The 19,703-nt window shown below is 51.5% G+C and overlaps 1 protein-coding gene across 2 annotated transcripts in view; it reads right to left on the bottom strand.

The window, feature by feature from the left end:
* Positions 1 to 19,703, bottom strand: part of LOC126875084 (ets DNA-binding protein pokkuri) — a 57,085-nt gene that overhangs the window by 33,142 nt on the left and 4,240 nt on the right. The window contains exon 4 of one of the 2 annotated variants that reach the window (XM_050637772.1): positions 1,714 to 2,098. The gene's annotated coding sequence lies outside the window, so the exon portion shown is untranslated. Of the gene's footprint in view, positions 1 to 1,551; positions 2,099 to 19,703 lie in introns of both variants that reach the window. The other variant, XM_050637771.1, reaches the window with a different exon arrangement.

The raw sequence follows: 19,703 nt of genomic DNA on the forward strand, positions 1-19,703 counted from the left end.
CGGTGTTAACCGCGTATATACCTGCGTTTTTAGACCCCGAAGAAGATAGCTGTAACGCCGGACAAACGTCGGACAGAAATTCCTCTTGGACGCAGCTTCTAGCCGACAGTCTGCAACAGCTGTCGAGCATGTACGACGACCGGGCCTGTGAAAGCCTCGAGTCTCTCGACCAGATACAGTCCTCGGAAGATGCGCTCGTCGCAATCGCGTAATATTTCTTTTCATCGAATTATTTGAAACCATTGACCCATAAAAAACTGACCCATAAATAGGTCATTTACGATCGGTAAACGCAACGTACGTCGCCGTATGGCGTGCCGGAAGATATCACGAACATCTTTGTCGCAAACGTTGCACGAGATATCGGCTACTAGATGTACGATGGTTTTTCGGTTAAACGATATTTCGGACGAGATATCGATCTTTCTCTAGCGACCAGGCAGACGAACGTTCTCCTTCGACTTTTACGGATTTAAAAGTTTGTATAATTTTCTAACGAGATCGACGATATCCGATAGAACGTCGTTCGTAATCGCTCGCTATTTCAATACGTAGAGGTAACGTACGGATATCGCTTAAAGATTAGACAATGTCGTTATAACGTTCGTTCGTCCAACTTTTGTTCGTCCGATGAAAAATTAGATTCGCGCAAGAGAAATTTCTTTCTTTTCAAGAACGCGATAACGCTACCTATATAATACGCGATAAGGATATATCATTATTTTTTTCTATTTTGCGGGATTAATAATAGATACTCTCATCCTTGAAACGTCAAGAGCGTCGTCACGTGTTACCGTATATTATACAAAGACAATGTTGGTCGTTCTATATCGTTAACAAATTTCTTCTGTCTACATCGTTGTACGTAAATATTTCAAACAAATGTTTCTTTTCCTTTTTTGTAAATTTATCGCAAATCTATTAATTTATTGGCATCGTACATGCGGCTCTTTCGATAGTCCTCGTATCAATTTCTTTTCGATGCATTTTTTAATCGTCTGGAAAAAGGTGTCGAGGCACTTGAATCGAAAGACGATTAATTTAAAAGATATTTTAACTGTAATCTTACGCGAGGCTTATCGCGTAAAAGACAAGGAGAGATAAGACAATATTTTCATGTTTATGTTTCCTTTTTCTTTCGTACGCTCGACGATTCGATGAAACTAACATCGAAATATCTCGATTTCCGTAGGATTAAGTTCCGTAAAGGTTGAATCGCGCGGAGTAACGTATAATATATATATATAGAGAGAGAGAGAGAGAGAGAGAGAGAGAGGGAGTGCGAAAATTCGAGACATCGAAACGAAATCTAAATCGGCGAATTACGCGAGACGTAATCGTGCGGCGATTAATTTTTATCGCGTCGATATTAATCGAGCCGACAGCGACGATCGATCCGAGATTCGAACAAAAGATACGAGTCGCGCTACCGAAACGAATCGGTATAGGCGATGAAATCGAGAAAATGGGTAGGCGCGTGCGCGTGCATTTAAACGAGCAAAAGGTACACGGAATTAGATAATCGTACAAACGTGGCAACTTAGTACGTACGATGTTTCGAAACCTTTTTCCCTTCCTCTGTCTCTCGCTCTCCCCCTCCGTAGCTTTGCTCGCTCCTTCTTTCTCGTAGATCGCTCGCTCTCTCTTGGCCTTTCTTTCTGCGGTCTCCCGCGATTTCTAATTGGGCAACGCAATTTCCTTCCTTCGACTCACAGGAGGAATTCCTCGATTGCGCCAACACCAACGTGGATTACTAAACTTTTCTCTCCTCGTCTGTCTTTGCCGTCCTGCGCGCCACGGCTTCTTGAACCGCGGGCTATTCCCATATGGGATCGCGTAACGAAATCACGGGGCCGTGAAAATTTGTCCAACCGCCACGAGCCGATGAAACGAAGAACCTCGATCGTCCGTCCTTAAACGACCCGGAACGACTTTTAATCGCCCAACTTTTAATCCACGCAGGTCCGTAATTTTTCTTTCTCCTTTCTTCCTTTTTTTCTCCAACGATCTCTCGTCAGACAGACTCGAACACGCTCGTGGCATTTCGTATTACGCGTCGTTGTCGCGTCAAATATTCGGCCAACTCGTCGAACTCCTTCTGCAAAAAAAATATCAAATTATCGGTCAAACGCAAAGTACGAGTCGCGGAATGTCGTTGTCTCTGTCGGGCAAAAAACGCGCGACTCATGGGACAACTTTTACGCTATAAAATTATTAAAACCACCAGGCCACGCGTTCTTTTTAGTCTCGTTGGTTTGTCCGGCAGGAAACTCGCGAACCACGTGGCTGAAAATGAGATCGATAAAGGTGGAAATAACGAGTCTAAAGAAAGTTACTCGTGACAGATGTTTCGGCGTTACTTTTGTCCGTCCATCGATATCACGGCCAAGCGGCGGCAAACTCGTATCACGGGCGAAACTTTAAAGTTTACTTCCTTCTTTTTTTTTTTTTTTTTCTTCCGGACAACGACGAGAGAAACGTCGAAGATACGGACAGTGTCGAGGTAGAAAGCCGCGAGTAGGAACACTGGAATGGAATTTGAGATACCAACGCAGAGCCGAATTTTCTCGACAAGCGAAACGGTTAATGGAAATTTTCCCGGTTTCTCGATCTTTGCGATTTTGATCGGTAGGGTAAAAGGAAACGCCAACAAGTGGTAACGTTATAAATACGGCAAAGGATCGTTTAAATTTAAACATCTTTCGTTTATTATCGATCGATGTTTTATTCGTACGCTTGTTTTACGTATCTTTCTACGTATACAACCGGCGTTACGCAAAATTTTCCCGGGCAAAATGGGGTCGCGAATGGGGAAAGTTTAGGAAGCGCCGTCCTAAACGAAGGTACGCGCTATCTTAGTACCGCGGGCAAATTGCTCCGATTCTCATTGCGCCGCGTACGAAGCGGCGGAGCCTCTTTACATCCTCTTCGGCGCTCGCTTTCGTAACTCGCCTGTTTGCCTATATTTGTGGCCTTTACCTACAACGTTTATCCGATTTATCCGTTTCGCGTGGAACGGTAGCGCGTCGATAGGAATTTTAATCAGTGAAATTTTTATCTCGCGATATCGTACTCGACGATCGTCGAACAATATCGTTTCCCGGCCACTTTTCTCCTTCGAAATTATTTACCAGAAAAATATCAGCGGTTATCGTCGAATTAAGAAATAATTTCTCGATCGAGCGTAAAGAGCGGTTAGGGGGGGGGGCGTTTTCGAAAAACGTATTCGAGTATCGTTCATCGTCCTTTAAATACCGAGCAGAAACGATTTTCCTCTTGTTCTTTCTGTTGCGAATCGTTACGTTAGGCGCGACGAATTTCCAAGAACGTAGCGGCGAAGCACGGCGTTTTCACGCTGTTTCGCGACAATTGTAAAAGTTGTAATCTTATCGGTGCATCGAACCGTCGAAATTTCGATCCATCGTCCGCGAAACGGCCAAGATCACCGGCCGAGATAAAGCCGGATAAATGCGGATAGTGCGAAGAAAACTAGAAGGCAATGGCAAAGTATTTAAACGCGGCTGGGAATATAAGAAAGACGAACGAATTTAGCGGTTGGACTTTGCATCCAAGAGCTAGGCAAGGATGACTTCCGGTCTGTTCCTATCCCGCGTACCGATCTGCCATTACGTTGTCCGATTAAACGAGATTATATGGCGCGTTTATCGTTCGCCGTGCGCTAACGTAACAGGAACGACCAAGACGAGAAATTGCGACTGTCGGGCAGTGAGTTTGGCCGAGAGGTGGAAGAAGCGGAGGGAGAGAGCGATAATTCTCGCAATAGCCGCGATCGATCGAAACCGATTTGGTTGCGGACACGCGACTAGAATATCTTCGCCTCGTGATTCGAGTGTCCCGCATAATTGAGTGCATTCCTCGGCCACGCGGATTCCGCTTTGCGTCGACACGGATTCCGTCTGCTGCCGATAATCGTGCGAACATCGCGCGCTTACTCACCTTCGACGCGCGACAAAAACGCATTCCTGCTCGTCGACCGCTCCTACGACGACGACAACGACAGCGACAACGAGAATAAAGTAAAAATCCGTCTGCGGTCCGCTTACGAGCCGCCACGAACCACCGACGATCGAGAAAAGATAATCTTTCTCGAAAACAAGGTGTTTTCGTTTTGCTCGATTCGCCGTCGATTCGCCGTCGATATTGGGATTATTCGCAATACGAGGAAACACGTTGTTCCTACCGAGCGATCGATCGCATCGACTCGCTTTGATCGATCGGCTAGCCCTATCTATCCAGACCTATCTATCGAACCGATTAATTATTTCGAATTACGAAACGGGCAAAACAAATTTTACTCGCTCCGAAATCGTGTCGCGATCGAGACTGCAATTTCGATAAGCATCGTTGATCGTCCGATAGCTCGATAAAGCTACCGCCAATTACGTAACATCGATTTACTTATTTCGCTTCCGTCCGGATAAATATTATTTCCAGTCATTCGTCGTATCGTCTTAATCGGTACATCGCACGCTCTTACGTACTTGCGAGAAATTCGAAAGCGCGGAAACGCGCCTATCGCGAATAGTTTGCTGTTTACGGTGCAAGTCGGTCCGTACGAAATTCGCTATTCGCCGTCTTTCTAAACCCAATGGGATTTTTTATTTTCTCCGATACGAAGGTTGGATGAAACGCCGGACCAACTACTATCGGACGAATCTCCTTTCGTCGTCCGTCAGTCGTTCGCACAGTGTCCGATACTGTTGTCGCACGCGGTGCATGCTCATCTTCGAATTTATTTTCCCCGAAAACAGAGCGGCCGGCGAAATAATTCGATCGCGCGTTTTTGATTTACTTGGAAACGCGGTTCGACCCGCTGTCGATCATTCGCTCCCACTCGGTCCGGATTTAGCCGAGTTCGAGCATACTCGCCAAATTTTCAAACCGAATTTTCTCGGAAACGGAAGGACGTGCGAAAAAACGTCGTCCCTCCTTTTCCACTTGTTTTTACGCGTAGAACGGTGCGCGAGTGGCGGCACACCGCGCACAAACTTTGCGTATCTCGGTGGAATCGAATACTTTTCCCTGCGTAAACCGGATCGCGCGAAACGACTCGGAACGCGTTAAAGGCCAACGTTGCGTCAACGCGAGCTTTCCTTTGTTCGATTCGCCTTATCGAGTCGTTCCGTCTTCCTCTCGGTTATCGTCTCGTCGAAATCACGTTTGCTCGAATCACGCCGATCTATCGCGCTAAATATCGATCGCTCTGATTACTCGGCACGCTCCGCGGTGAATGGAGCGCGGTCGGCTGCAGCGTCGAACGAAAATAAGTTTGGAATTTCCGCGAGAATCGCGGGTACGTATACCCTCGTTGGATTTCGGGTGGGCAGATAACAGCTCGGACCGATAGACGAACGATACGGGCGAACAGGTTGAGACAAAGACTGCCGATAGAGTGGTGAGACGTCGCGAGGTGGTGGACTGGCAAGTGGGTGAGAGGCAGGGGAAGGGGCAGCGAACTAGAGACTAGAATCGAGTATTAATAGACTCGGGTGGCTGGAAGCCGGAACTGAAGAGCGCACCTCCTTCTAGTCGAGTCGCTCGTTCGAGTTATTCGAGCCGAGAAAGAGGGATATAGAGACGGAGAGGCGGTCGGAGAGCGTGCAGAGAGAGGGAGACGAGCGGAAAGAAAGAGGGACAGGTAGAGAGAGAGAGAGAGAGAGAGAGCGAGACGGAGGAGAGGAGTGGAGAGGAAGAGGGAGAGGGAGCGAGATATCGGCTTATTTATAAACGCAAGATAAAGCGTGGCAGTGCCGTGAGAGGAAGCCGTTCGAGCATGGCTCCCACGCTTCTAGATACGCATTACGTATGCGCCTTAGCCTTTCGACTCTGCTACGTCGCGCAACCGCCCAAATCGACGACCATGGAACCGTGGTTGTCCGCTGGGATGCACGCGGTCTATCGTACACGCGGGGATCTCCGATCGTCGACCGAACGCGTAAACTACGTGGACGCGCGCGAATATTCCGACACCTTGAAAACGCCGGGGCGAACACGCGTAACACGCGCTTGCAACAGGGTCGATCCTGCCGTCCACGGATCTTACGTTTTCACGGATATCGTTCGAGTATACGCGGCTTTTAAATATTCGGCCGCGAGGTTTCGGCGCTTCTTACGCTTCGTCCGTTCTCGCCACCTCGTTCTCGCCGGGAAAATTTACCGCCGGTTACGAGCCCAAAGCAAATAAACGGATAGAACATTAGCCCGTTGGACGTCGATCGGACGACGATTTTCGGTAAGCGGCCCGAGCCAGCGAACAGCGTATCGAGCGACGGAGAAAACGGCCGATATAAATCGTTTGCTGCTCGCGTGCCTCTAACGGGCCCGCCGTGTCTTCCCAAGCCACGTGAAAAGCCACGCATACACCGAGAAATCCAACTTATAGATAATACGCGATACCGTACCGTTGCAACCGGTACTTTTCGCTCGGTACTCGTTTCGAACTCGTGCTTTCCCGCGTGCCGCTTTACCTCGAGACAGTCGCGTAGCCGAGCCACGCGTTTCGCCCTCCTATCGATAAGTAAACGTCCAACGTTTCCAGTTTCTCGCCACTGGAAAAATTTCATCGATCCGTTTCGTCTTCTCGCGTAGAAGCGATATTATTTCGTCGCTCGGCCAGAGACCGTCGTGCCGCTCTAAAGGCCGCTGTAGGAACGTTTATAAGTAGGTCTCGTGACATCCAGTGGCCTCGCGCGAAACCTGGTCTCGGGGCGTCATTCTCCTTCTCTTTTCCGGCCTCTTCGCGTTATGCAAACGTCGCCTTTCGCTTTACGCTTTGTCCGAATCGATCGCTTCCATCGATCGTCGAAACTTCCGATGCTCCTCCGGGCCAGGCGTTTCGTCCTACGTACACGCTCGATACGCTCGAATTTTGCCGGTGAAATTCAAAGTTTATCAAAAAAGAAAAAAAGAGAGAGAGAGAAGAAAAGAACGCGGCGCCTTGTTGTTGGTTCGCACGCACGCGACGTTACAACGGACGACAGGCGAAGAAATACGCGACTAGGTCGGAGATACGGAGATCGGTTCGGTTGACAAAGAGGCAGAAATTTGAAATTCGTTAGCGAGTTTGCTGGCAATCGGCCGAAATTTCGGACGAGTGAGCGTGGAAGAAAGCCGGGGCGTAGGATTTCCTCGGAATCAGAGGAAGAGGTCGAGCTGACGGATACCCGGGCGAAAATAGAGTCGACCTCGCATAGACGCGTCTCTAGACACGAGGATAGACGCTAGGAATTCGAGTTGCTCCGTAACGCGTTCTCGCGAGAATCGATATAAATACGACCACGGTATACCGAATTAACGCGCTACGCGGGACACGGGCAAATTTTATAGATCCGTCGCGAAACCGTTAAACTGTTGAACTTTTCTTCTTTTCGCGCAAACGAAAAGTCGATCGACCAACGATTCCACGCCTCGTACCTCGTACGATACCGAGAGCTTCCGCGATCGAGCCTCGCGAGTTTCGTCGACGCGACGCGAAACGAAAGTTCAAAGTTCGTGGAACCTTCGTCGATGGCCGCGTCGTACGAGCAACGTCTTGATACGTAACAGGCGCGAACGAGAGAGCAAAACGCTGGATTTATACGAAGGCTAAGATTCGCGAAGAAGAAACGTCGGAAAGGTTGGGAACAACCGGCGAGATGGAGGAAGAGGAGAACCGAGCGGAACTGAGGTCCGCGGAGCTTCCTTTCCTTCGGACATGCCTCGCTGCTTCTTCGTCCTATCCCACAGATTACCAACAGCTTCGCTCTCTTTCCCTCTTTCCTCGGCTATCTCTGTTATCCGCGTTCGTCTCTGTCCCGAACGCGACGATACGGCAACCACGACAATGATGCCGATCGCTATTACAACCGTCTCGGCCTCCACGGTAGGAACTACGTTCGACGCACCTACTTCCTGGACGACCATCCAGCCGACAGACGGTTCTTCTTCTCGTCGGTTACGACCTTTTCTTTCTAATCCAACGGTTTCCATGCAACCGCTCCGCGTATTCGCAGAGTAGGCTGGCTATCTCGCGCGCGTTTCCTCGTAAGACCTCGTAAGACGGAAGACCGTACTCGGACGAGTAGTAGCAAAGCGCCAGTTTCGAAGCGATGTATCCGTATATACCAGAAACGTAGATGCAAATACAGCCAGGTACGGTACGCCCTACCGTACGCACCGCGATGGACAAGCAACGATTAATAAGACAGATGGTTAAGCAACGTGTAAGCGATACTATCGGCTGTATAACGTTAGCCGCTGAGCGATCGATGCGAGAGTATGCGAGAGTACGACGAAAGTAGGAACTATTTCGCGAAAATGGGAACCCAGTCGCCTCCTCGAGTAAACGAATTGCCACTATCCTCGTCTTCCATTTCCGAGACATCTCACTATTATTATTACTATTAATATTAACGCGTAGCCGAGAAGAGGGAGAAATTGGACAGGAGGGACGAGGAACGACAGCGGCAACAGGCCTGGCAGCAGAAATTATCGGCCGTTTTCTCTCTCGAAGGTGTCTCGAGCACGTGGCTACGTAGGCGTGTATCGATATATCAGCCGGATATATATCGCGACTGGAAAAGCTCGATGACCTAATCCAAACAAAATAGGCGAGTCAACCGTCCAGATTCTTTCCTCCTTCCTATCTATCGTTTCTACCGGATCTTTAACAAATATCGCCGCCGCGTAAATTTATCGTTTGTTTACGACACGCGACATTCCTTAACCGTGGGCCGCGTAGCGCAATTACGACACCGCGAAAATTCCGGCCCAAGGATCGAGAAAAATCGGTCGAGACGTCGAATCGAGACTCGGCGAATGACAAAAGCGCGAGGAAGCTGGCCCGCGAAACCTTTACGAACCGATCGCGCGCGCGAGCGCGCCCAAGAATTAGATTCGTTATTGGCTGCGCGACCTCCTCTCTTCGAGTTCCTCTACTCCGGATAATTAGATAACAGCAGGAAACCGCTACGGGTTGCATAATATCGATGTTGCGCAATCGATACCTTCACCTTATGCGCGGCTTACGTCGTCTCGCCGAGTGAAAATCACGAAGAGAGTGTGTGTACGCGATGGTAGACGCGATTGGAGGGGAGACGGTGGACGGAGAAAGAGGAGCGACGGCGTTCGTAGAAAATCGAACGGCTTTTGCAAAAATCCTGCAGGCGCGATTCTCGCGCGACGCGCCTACTTTCGATAGTTTAAATTTCCTACGAACGCGCAAGGAACCAGTGGAAACGAAGGCGGGAAGAGAAGGCGGTAACGTTTCGTCGGATACGCTTCCGTTTCGCTGGATCCTCACGTGACTATCGCGTACGCGGTGGACGAGAGAGACGTCGATCGGAAGGATTGGAGATCGGTAGGAAAGAGAAGAAGGGTGGAAAAAGGGGAAGGGGAAGGAAAAGATTGGAAAAGGTAAGCAGGTAGGCAGCAGAGTGTTGCGGCATGCTCGAGCGAGCGTGATAGGTGATGTCATGGTGGGTAAACTGCTGCAGGACACGCTAGGACCCTCTCCACTCGAGAAACCTGTAGCAATTGGGCCGAGCTGTACGGTATCGTTTATACGCTGCAACATGGAGCATCGAATATCCGATATCGATCATCGGCGGTATTACGTAAAACGGATAAAAACAAACGGCGATTTTGCAACGACGGTAGCGACGTAGCAAGGGCTCGCGTCGAACGCTACACGACCAGACACCGGTCTACGGTAATTACGGCGAACGCGATTCCCTCCGATAAATACGGTAACGTACACCGTCTTCGTACGGAAAACGAAGACGCGAACGATTTAGCTGCCTGGAAATACCAAATTTCCCTGGTTCTCGGAAACGGGTCATCGTACGGGCCAGGATAAAACCAACAGGCCAAGTAGGATACGCTGCGTACGTTCAAATTGCACGTTCAAACGGAAACTCGCATTTTTCTATAATTGGCGCGATGAAATTACAGCAGCGCGTAGACGCGAAGAACCGTCGAGGACGTCGGAAGCAACGGAAGAAAAGAAGAGGAAGGTGGTGGAAGGAAGGGGACCAGCTGGAACGCGACGCGCGAGTTGGAAAAGGTTGCCGCGACGCGGCGCGGCGCGGCGCGGCGCGGCGCGACCGAAGCGGCGGAGAAAGTCCGCTTCCGGCTGAACGCGTTTTAAGGCGTTTTAAGGCGTACTCGGACACCGGCGTCGTTTACGCGCCCAACGCCGTTATATAATCGTTTACGTTGCGAGAAGCAACGTTGCGTCGGTTATGACAATCCACCTTATGCCGCTAACCCAATTCCCTGGCTGGTCCGCCGCCTCCCTTCCCTCCTCGCTCCTGTCGCTTTTCTACCTCCGCGACTCGCCGTAACCGTCGCCTCGTCGTTTCTAGCTGCTCTAGCCGCGCTACTCCAACCGCGCCAACTCGCCAAAATCCAACGACGAGAAGCATCGTCGTCCACGTACCGTGCACCCTGGACCGCTGTACTCGCCAAACGATATCGGCGTTTCCCGCACAGAGGTCTCGCGTTACACGAGAAAGAAGAAAACGGAAAATACTTTCGGACTTTTCTTCCGCGACTACGAATATCCGAACGATACCAATCCGACGGATCTAGCGGCAAATCTAACGGACGTTTCTTTCTAATTTCGAGAAATTCTTCTCGGAAACTTGGCAATTTCGTTCGTCCGATTACGCGGCGAGGATCGCGGCTACTTCGAAGATTCGTCGGAAAAGTAATAGCAAGGAAAGTGGATGGCGGGGGAAGATGACGCGAATTACGCGGATTTCTTCGTTTAATCGAGGTATACGAGGAGCAGGTTGTTGGACGGCGAGTTAAAGAGAGCGAAGAAGGGGTCGAGGAACGTGTAGAGGGAAAGGCGATCGTCCCCCTGACCACGCACGAAAAATCACCAGACTTCCTGCGACGACAAAATCGTTATCGTTCGCTGGCCGTAATTAGTTTCGCCAGGCCTTCGGTTCCCACGAGCAACGATTAAACGCTTTAATAATTCTCCCATTTTGCCATCTTTCTTAAAAAACGGAAAAACTTGCACGACCGATTGCAAATACGTAAAAACGTACGCGTCGAGGAAATTCAATTCTTTTCTTCCTCCTCGAGTATCCTCGAGTTATTTTTTCACTCGTTTCCGACGAGTCTTTTCAGCACGGACGGCTCGCGTTAAACGATCTTCGATCAGCTTCGAATCTCTTTCGAGGGACTGCTATTCGCGTTATTTCTAAACTTTTTACGCGATTTACGTTTAGCATTTGCTCTTTGCGCATTCGTAACGATAATACGCGTAATCGTTCCGCGCTGCAAAATGGAGCTCGGTCGAATAAGTATTTCCGGCAGAGCGCGCGCGAAATTCACCTTTGCGATCGACGAGATAAAATTCGATGCCGTAATCGTTAAACCGAAATCGTTAAAACCTTTAAACGATTTAATATATTAATTTCTATTAATCCGCTTTTGGAGAAACTTTTCGGTGAAACCAGTTATGCAAATGGCGATTCGTCGAGCGGCAAATACGCCGTGCTATAAATTAATTCGTTTCGTTAAATTACCTTCCTTCGTACGTCACTTTCTCGACTTTGTAATAAATGCACCGAAAATCCCCACCGAGAAGCAACAACCCCTTGCGTGTAATTCGGTTTGCGCGTTAACCGAGTCGACCTTGCGCCGTTAAAGTATCGTCGAGCGATCGGATCGAGTGGGTCTCGTATTATCCGATCGACCTAACGCGTTAGAAACGACGGAAGAGAAAGGGGGAGGGAGAGAGAGAGAGAGAGAACTTGTACGACGATACAAGACAGAAGTGGCAAAGCGGTAAGTCGGTAGGTGGACTGGGCTCGCGTTAGAATAATAGCGTTATTAGAACTAGAAACCATGCGACTTGGAAGGCATTCGTGTTATTCGCCTTTCACCGGTACCGCGGCTTAATGCTCTTCAGGGCCGACCTCTTCGAGAACCTCCGCGTTTCTTGTTCGATCGTTTCTTTCGATTCCTATATATACACGGCTTCCTGCTAGCCGCCAATCTCTCTCTCTCTCTCTCTTTTATTCTCGATCGTATCGATTGGGAAAAATCGCCTCGACGCGTTTATCGCGCCTATAGGAATAATAATCGGCCGTGTTCGCGACGTCGTCGGCAGACGGAAGACGAGCTGGAATTTTATGGAGCGCGGTTTCGATCCGCGCCACCTAGATTGCCAAGGTACGGCAGCGGAGAATCTCGAAGGAAGGTGTGGCAAACGAGGAGAAGCACGAGGAGCTCGGCAGGGGTTAGCTAGCTGGCTGGGAGGCATTTCATTTCCTCGGCGACTTCCGGCAAACGCGACGCTTCCGCCATATCGGGGCCGCCGCCGCCGCTGCCGTCGCTGCCACCACCGACGCCGACGTCGACGTCGCTTCGTCTTCCTGCGCTCCCTGCTTCCGCTTCCGGTTCCGCTTCCAGCCTCTCCGCCCTGCCCTGCCTCTCCGCCATCCTTCCTCACCCTCTTTCCTCCATCCACCCACTCGCTCCTCCTCTCCTCTCCACGCCTCTCTTCCACGGCTCCGTGCCGCCCTTCCGCTTTCTCTTCGCCGTTCCCTTTTCCACTTCCGTTCGTTCGTTCCCAACCCCCGTCCACTTCCGGCGTTCGCCATTCTCCACCACCATCACCGCCATCCCTTCCTACCCCCGTTACTTCCACCAACTTCTCCAGAGATTACTTCTATTCCACCGGCCAGAAATTCTCCAGCCTTCGGGCGTTACCTCCACCACGCTCTGCGCGCTCTAGACGATCCTTCCTCCGGAGTCGCTCCGACGGAAAACGCCCGAGAATCCATCTTCCCAGAGTATCGAGCCTGTCGTTTCGGCCAAACTGGAAGCGAGACAGTTGGCTTTCCACGGTCTTCTCTTCTCTCCTACCTGCTCTCGCGATATCGTTCGGAGACGGCAGCAAAGAAGGACTACGGACGCGTCGATAACGAGAAACCGGTTGTTAAAAAGCGATCTACTTTCCCGCTAGTTTTCAGCCAGTTTTCGTTAGAGAAGAACGGCCAATGATCGGTCGCGTAAGGGTGAAGCACGTGTGTCGCAGTTGGACAAGGGTAACATATCGCACGACCCGGCAACACGAGCCTCCGCGAGGGTTCACGAACGCCATTCCCCGAAAGCCAGGCAAAAGCTGCGACTCGTAGGCCACGGTTTCGCCTCGAGTTACAAATTCGACCGTACTTAACGAAAACAGTGGACCGATTATTTCTTCGGACGAAACGCCGTTTCTATTTTTGGTAACGCGCGTGCTACTCCGTGCTCCGCCACTCGATATACGTCGACGAAGGTCGTCCTTCGATCGGCCGTGTCGTTCGGTACAGAAATTGGTCGATGTGGCGACCGGTCGTAACGCGGAATCGGAAAATAGCCGCGATATATACCGCGTACACGTGCGACCAAACTCGTAGCTTGTTTGGTCGGTCGCGTGGGACACCCGGTATAAAGGAAAGTGGTACATGTCGTTGGAGAAGAATTTGGTAATAGCAGGTGTAAAGGAGGAAGGGCGAGGAAGCCGTTTAAACTCCACCTCGGAGAAGGCCCTTCCCTACCTCAACATCGATACCTCGAAATTCCACCGACGTATCCGAGCCTAGCGATTTTCTTCTTCTCTGTTCCTAAGCGAATCGATCGAGGAGAATGTGCGTCGTACGCGCGGTCGGCTGCGGTTTTTATTTCACTTTTTTCCTCGACTTTTCGATGTTGGGACAAGCTCGGAACCGAGAGGAAGGCGAGCGCGACGATCGGAGAAAGAAGAACCTGCTGGTAAAAGTCGGACCTGTGCGTCGAAGGGAGGGTGGTGTACAGGCTGGATAGGTCATCCGACACCCTGCCAGGTCTCCAGGGTGAGTTAAATAGTATCATTCCCATATGGAAGGGCCTGCGCTGCGTCGTAAACCACGCAAGACACCATCTGTGACCGTTTCGACCAGACTCCCCTCGTTTTTCCATCGATCTGCCCTCCTTCCACGAAGACCACCTAACCGATCCAGCCGCCGCCACGCAACGCCGCCTCTTCTCGCTCTCTCGCCCAAACGAAACCTCCGAAATCTCCGAAACCTTCGAAATCTCCGGGAGGTCTTCCTCGAGGGATCGACTGCGCGAGGATTGCGACGCACGTGAGACCTCCCCGAGAATCACGCTAGGAAAACGATACACCATGCTTTATGCGCCATGCGTTTTTTTGCTTCCTGCTACGCTTCGAGGCCAACCTCCTTTCCCAACCGTTTTCTTCTCTCTTTCCATTACGACTCGTATCGCGCACGCCACCGTACGTTTACCACCTACGCTTTCAAACGTAGTTTCGCGAAACGAAACTGCGGTTTCGCATAGCTGATAAATCGCAAGACCCTGTTATTTTCGACGTTTCCTTCGCTTATTGGAAATACCCATCGGTGGGAAACGAACGGCCGTTCGAAATACGCCGAGATTCCGCGTATAATCGTCGCGATAATCATCGATCGTATCGCGAACGAGATTACGCTTTGTAGAATAGCGTGGCGTGATCAGTTCGATAGGTTTTTACATAAATTCATAAGTTACTGTAAAATTCTTCCCATACGAACAATAACCGACCGCTTGTCTATCAAAAATTCATTACGTCCTACGCCGATCGAATCGAAAGCTAAGATTCCGCCATACGCTGTCTGTTTCGCGAGCTCGTTCGCCTCGTCCGTTATTACGTGTGTCCAACGATCGGATCGTTTCTCGCGGCAAACCTCCAACGACCCGACGTGTCTCGAAACCGTAGCTGTAGCTACGGTTTTTCAGATGTCGCGCGGCAGACGCGACGTCGTCGTTCGATAGAAAGCGCGAACGCTTCGATTCGGACACGATATCGCGGGTTTAGGCGTACGATGGAAACGAGAGGCAAAGTTTCGAGCGAAAGACGCGCACCGACTTACGATAGGAGTTGACACGAAGCGTCGGGAGTAGAGACAAAGGCGAAGGCGGCGCTGATAACAGAGACGAAGAGAAGAGCAAAGACGCGAAAAGAGTGGTTTCCGTTGGCGGAAGAAGAAGAAGAAGAAGAAGAAGAAGAAGAGGAGAGAATTTCGGCGAAGGAAAAGAGCGCGAGTGCGTGGATGGCATGCGATAGGTAGGTGACACGTGGAACACAGCGGGCGAAAGGATGGTAAAAAAGCATTAGGGAGAAAAGGCAAAATGGATCGAGGGTGGCGCGAGGGGTTGAATTATAAAGATGAAAGCCGTTGTCAATAGGGAGGACCACCGGCACCCTTCTCTTTATCCTCTCTTCCTTTTTCTTCCCCCTGTTTCACCACCCGCCCTGCCACCACCCCGACCGCCGACCGCCTCTGTCTCTCTCGTTCTCCGGCGTCTCCCTTCGGTCCCCGCACGTCCCTTTCATCAGCCACGCTACCGATACCGCGCCTCTAAAAATCGTTACCGCTCGTACGATCAAACAGGCTTCGTTATCGAAATGCCTAATCGCTCTTTGTAACGAGCTTTCGTTCGAACGAAACGAAAAGCGAACGACGAGTACGTTTGCGACCGCGAGACGGTTCCTCGCGAAAACGGGAGAGCAAGATTTCGAAAAGTTTCTTCTATCGGTCGCCTCTTACGTTCGTCGAGAGTCGACCGGACCGTACGGGCGAACGAAATTACGCGCGCATCTATAGCGCCAAGAGAGGAGAGACGTTTTCGTCGATTTTACGATCGAATTACACGAGCGTTACGAGAAGGAGGAGGATTAAAAAGGTGGAAAACGGAAGAGGAAAAATCAGGCTTAGCCGCGAGCTAAACCGGAATTGATTCGACCTTGCAAAAAGGGGGGTAACGCACCCCCGAGCAGGGTATCCAGCTGCGCCCGAATGACTAATACGCCAAACGTTCGTCGGTCGGGGTGCGAGCAGATTTTCAGGGGTGGAAACGAGCTGAATCGAATCCGAGATCGAACGTACACGCGCTTCGCACCCTTCCCCGGTTCTGTCCGACTCGTTGTCGACCGGTGGACGACTATGAAATTTTCCGCCTCCGTTATACTTTGCGCAGTCTCTTTTGTTTCGTACGCGTTCCGAGTCGCCCCCTTTCGCGCAAACGTAATCGCTGGAAGCACGACCAAGACCGCGACGAGATACGATTTAACGACTCTTTGTCGGTACAAACGAAGCTTCGCGACGATCGAACGGGGTCTCGCGGTTCGTGGAATCACCCCGAAAGTCGAGTAATAATTCGTCGAAAATTACACGGCGATTTTCGAGCCCGGTTACCGCGATTCGTCTCGCGTTTCACGACTTTGCCAACCCTCGGCTGGGGCGAGAGGAACGACCGAGGGATCGTCGGCCGAACGATTATCCGTCCGTTTCGGACGTTCCGGTCGCGATACCCCGCCGCGCGGATCCGACGATTGCGAAACGTCCGGAACGTCCGCCAACCGATGCAAACTTTATCGAGAAAGACGGTATTCGCGCGCGGTTTTCCTCGCATCCGGCACTTTCGAGCCGGCGAACGCTGGCCGAAGATCGAAGGCGCACGGCCAGCTGGAACAAAGGGCGGCTGCTGGACGGTGTAATGGCCAGTCGGGCAAAGGGTCAATCGAAGGCAACGAGGAGAGAACGAACGAGCGAGGAGATATCGCGACGGATCAAACGGAAGGGAGAAACGGAGAGGGAGAGGGAGAGGGAGAGGGAGAGGAAAAAAAAGAAGAAACGAGGAGAGAATAACACTCGAACGAGTTAACTCGTTGGTGGGACCGAAAGCGATCATCAAACGGTCGATTGACGAAAGAACCGGGAACGAAAGAAGGAGGAAGAGACGGCGGAGCGCGTGGAGAGAAGCGAGAAGGGACGAAAAGGAGATAGGAAGAGAAAGATTAAGCGGGCGAGGGGAACGACGCGAGCAGGCAGAGAGGCGGCAGGGAGAGAGAGAGAGAGAGAGAGAGACTCGTTGTCGAGATATGTGGGAGCCACTCGATCCGATCGTACACACGGACGATTTCCAGCGACTTTAATCGATCGTCTACGTAGCATCGAAAGAAGAGGTCGTGAAACGTCGTATCGGAGATTCGAACGGAACAGCGACGAAAGCCGCGAAACGCAGGGCGCTGAATTTCAGCGCGTCGATGCGAGTCTTTGCTTTGCGAGAAACGCCGAACGAAACCGGATCGATGGGAAAGAACGTGGCCACGCGTAATCGCGTTGCGAGACTGTTCCCAGGGGGGGGGGGGGGTGGCAAGGGGGTAAAGCGAAGCGAAGGGCGTCCGCACAGGGGGCTGGACGTTGTTTGTCGGAAACCGGGGCATCCTGCTAATGCCTTGGTCGGTACTCCAGGTTCCTTTGTGCCACCCTCGTGCGTTACGGATTCACCCCTCCTCGCGCGGCTACGCAGCCCCTCTAGAACGCGATTTAAGCCGGCAGACCACGCACCACGCTCCATCGGCCACCGCGTGGCCGATCGATGCTCGTACGCGAAAATTCGTGTCCGGTGCCCCCTTTTCTCTCGGTGCCGTTTACGGATATCCAGTAACGCGATCCGAAACTCTCGAAATCTCGCCGCCGCGTCTCGCACCTGCTCTTCTCGTCGGTAAAATTCGATTCGCTCGGAACGATAAGCCCGCGTTATGGTATCGGCCACGCGCCAAACATTCCACGTTCGTGCCAATAACCGACGGGACTCGCGAAACTATCGTTTCGGGTGCCATCGCTGCGAGAACGCTCGCCGCTCTCGCTCTCTTCGCTCCGGTGTCTCTGTCGCCCCGGTGTCGATGGTTAAAAGACGCGTTCGCGCCACATCGGGCCGTTTCGCGTGTTCCGCGGCGAGCCACTCTAAACGATGAGATTTTCGTCGATGGCACCAGTTGGATGCGCTGCAGGCACACGTACACGTACACGCGCGCACGTTAGAGAGAAGCAGGAGCCGTATTAAAGTATTGCTCGGATGTTTTTTTGTCACGGCTTTTGCTTTGCTTTTACGGTCGCCTGGAACAATGACGAATCCCCGACGTCATTGTGCGCTGGCCCTTGCAGTTGGAGAAAAATGCAGAAAAGGGAAGAAAGCCCGGAGAAAGGAGAGAGAGAAATAGGAAAAGGTAGGCGTCGTGTGACAATCACTCGCCGCTGATTACACGGACCATTGTGCAAGGACAACGGAGTACGCGACGATAAAAGGGTTTCTCTCCTCTCGCTCTGCCAACGGAGTCGGATGATTCCGACGTCGGGACGAAAAGGCGAGGGAACGGCCGCGCGATCCAAACGGAGAAAGAAGAAAGAAGCGAGCATGCTCGTTTCATCGCTAAGCGTATTTCAGCGGTCACCTATCGGGCGTGTTTCCCGTTGTTCGTGGAATTAATTCGACGCGTCCTTTCTTTTCGCTCCGTTTCGTTTTCCAACTCCGCCGTGTATCGGGATAGTTGACCGATGCCACAGGGATTCGCGGAGCCCGACACGACTCTTTCCAGCTTGGATATGTAATAGCCATCGGGATGAGCACGACGGATACACGCGTGGACTTTTGCCACCGACTGTACGTGGCAAAGGAGAAGGCGAGTCGATGCGTAGCAAACGACCCGCAGGTAGCTCGAATCGTATGGAACGAGGAGGATGTTGACTCCTCCTCTGGATCGGGAAGAAACCGGAAACGCTTAGACGCTGCGAATCGAGCAGGTAGGACAGGTAAAACGGGTGGGGCTTCCGTTTCGAGATCGTCGATCGAGATCGATTCACCGGTCGTATTTTCTTCGCAGGAAGCCTTTCGATCACCGGACGAGTCAACTTTTCACCGCACGGCTACGTTATCGTCGATTTTAACGCTCGAAAGAAGCGGTTATACCGTTCTATCGATGTTATTACCTTTCCGATTAACTCGCTGCACGATAGGAGCGACGCGAGCCGCGAGCCGCGAGTGCCTTCGTTACGTATTTAATTAGCGCTGATCGATTACCGTCGATCGCCGCAACCAGACCGCGCCTACGAGATCTTCCCTATCGACTCGGATCGGAAACAGCGGATACGTTCCTCCGATAAAATCAACTTTGCCGATATAAAACGTTCGACCTCGTTCGTATTCCTCGACTTGAAAACGCGTTGAAAATGCGGATTCGCGACTGCCTTCGAACAAACTTTGAACAAACGGACAATGTGACTTGGTCGATACGCGCTGTCCTAAAATCTGTCATCGAGAGCGATCCGTTATCCAGAGGCTTTGGAATTATCGCGCTAATAAGAACGATTAAATAGCGGCCATTCTCTCGTATCGCGTACGGCGATTCGCGACTCGATAACGAAACCTGCGAAAAGTAGGAAGTGGAAGAAAATAGCGCGCAACCGTGAGCAGCTTCGAGGTCGTAGAGGAGAAGAGGAAAAGGAAGAGAACGGAGAGGAAGAGAAGATCGGTGGTTAAGCCGCTTTTTGCCAAGTGGAGATGAGAAGCCAGGAGAACCGACCCGGTGAACCGAGGTCCCCGAGGACAGAACGGTACCCTGTGCCCTCCTCCTCCTCCTCCTCCTCCTCCTCCTCCTCTTCCTCGTCGTACCACCTCCACCGCGGTTCCTCCTCTCGTCGCGCAGGCTACCGAGGACGAGCAGTCGGTCCGGCAGCGCCTCGAGCCTCTTTCCCGTAAATTCCTACTCGCGTGTTTTTCATCCGCTCCAAAGGCCTCTGTACACGTTGAAACGCGTTCCGACGCATCGCTACTCGAGTTTCGCGATACGCCTCGCGACCTACGTAGGTCCGGTA

This window comes from Bombus huntii, chromosome 17 (assembly GCF_024542735.1).
Source record: "Bombus huntii isolate Logan2020A chromosome 17, iyBomHunt1.1, whole genome shotgun sequence".
NCBI classification, from domain to species: domain Eukaryota; kingdom Metazoa; phylum Arthropoda; class Insecta; order Hymenoptera; family Apidae; genus Bombus; species Bombus huntii.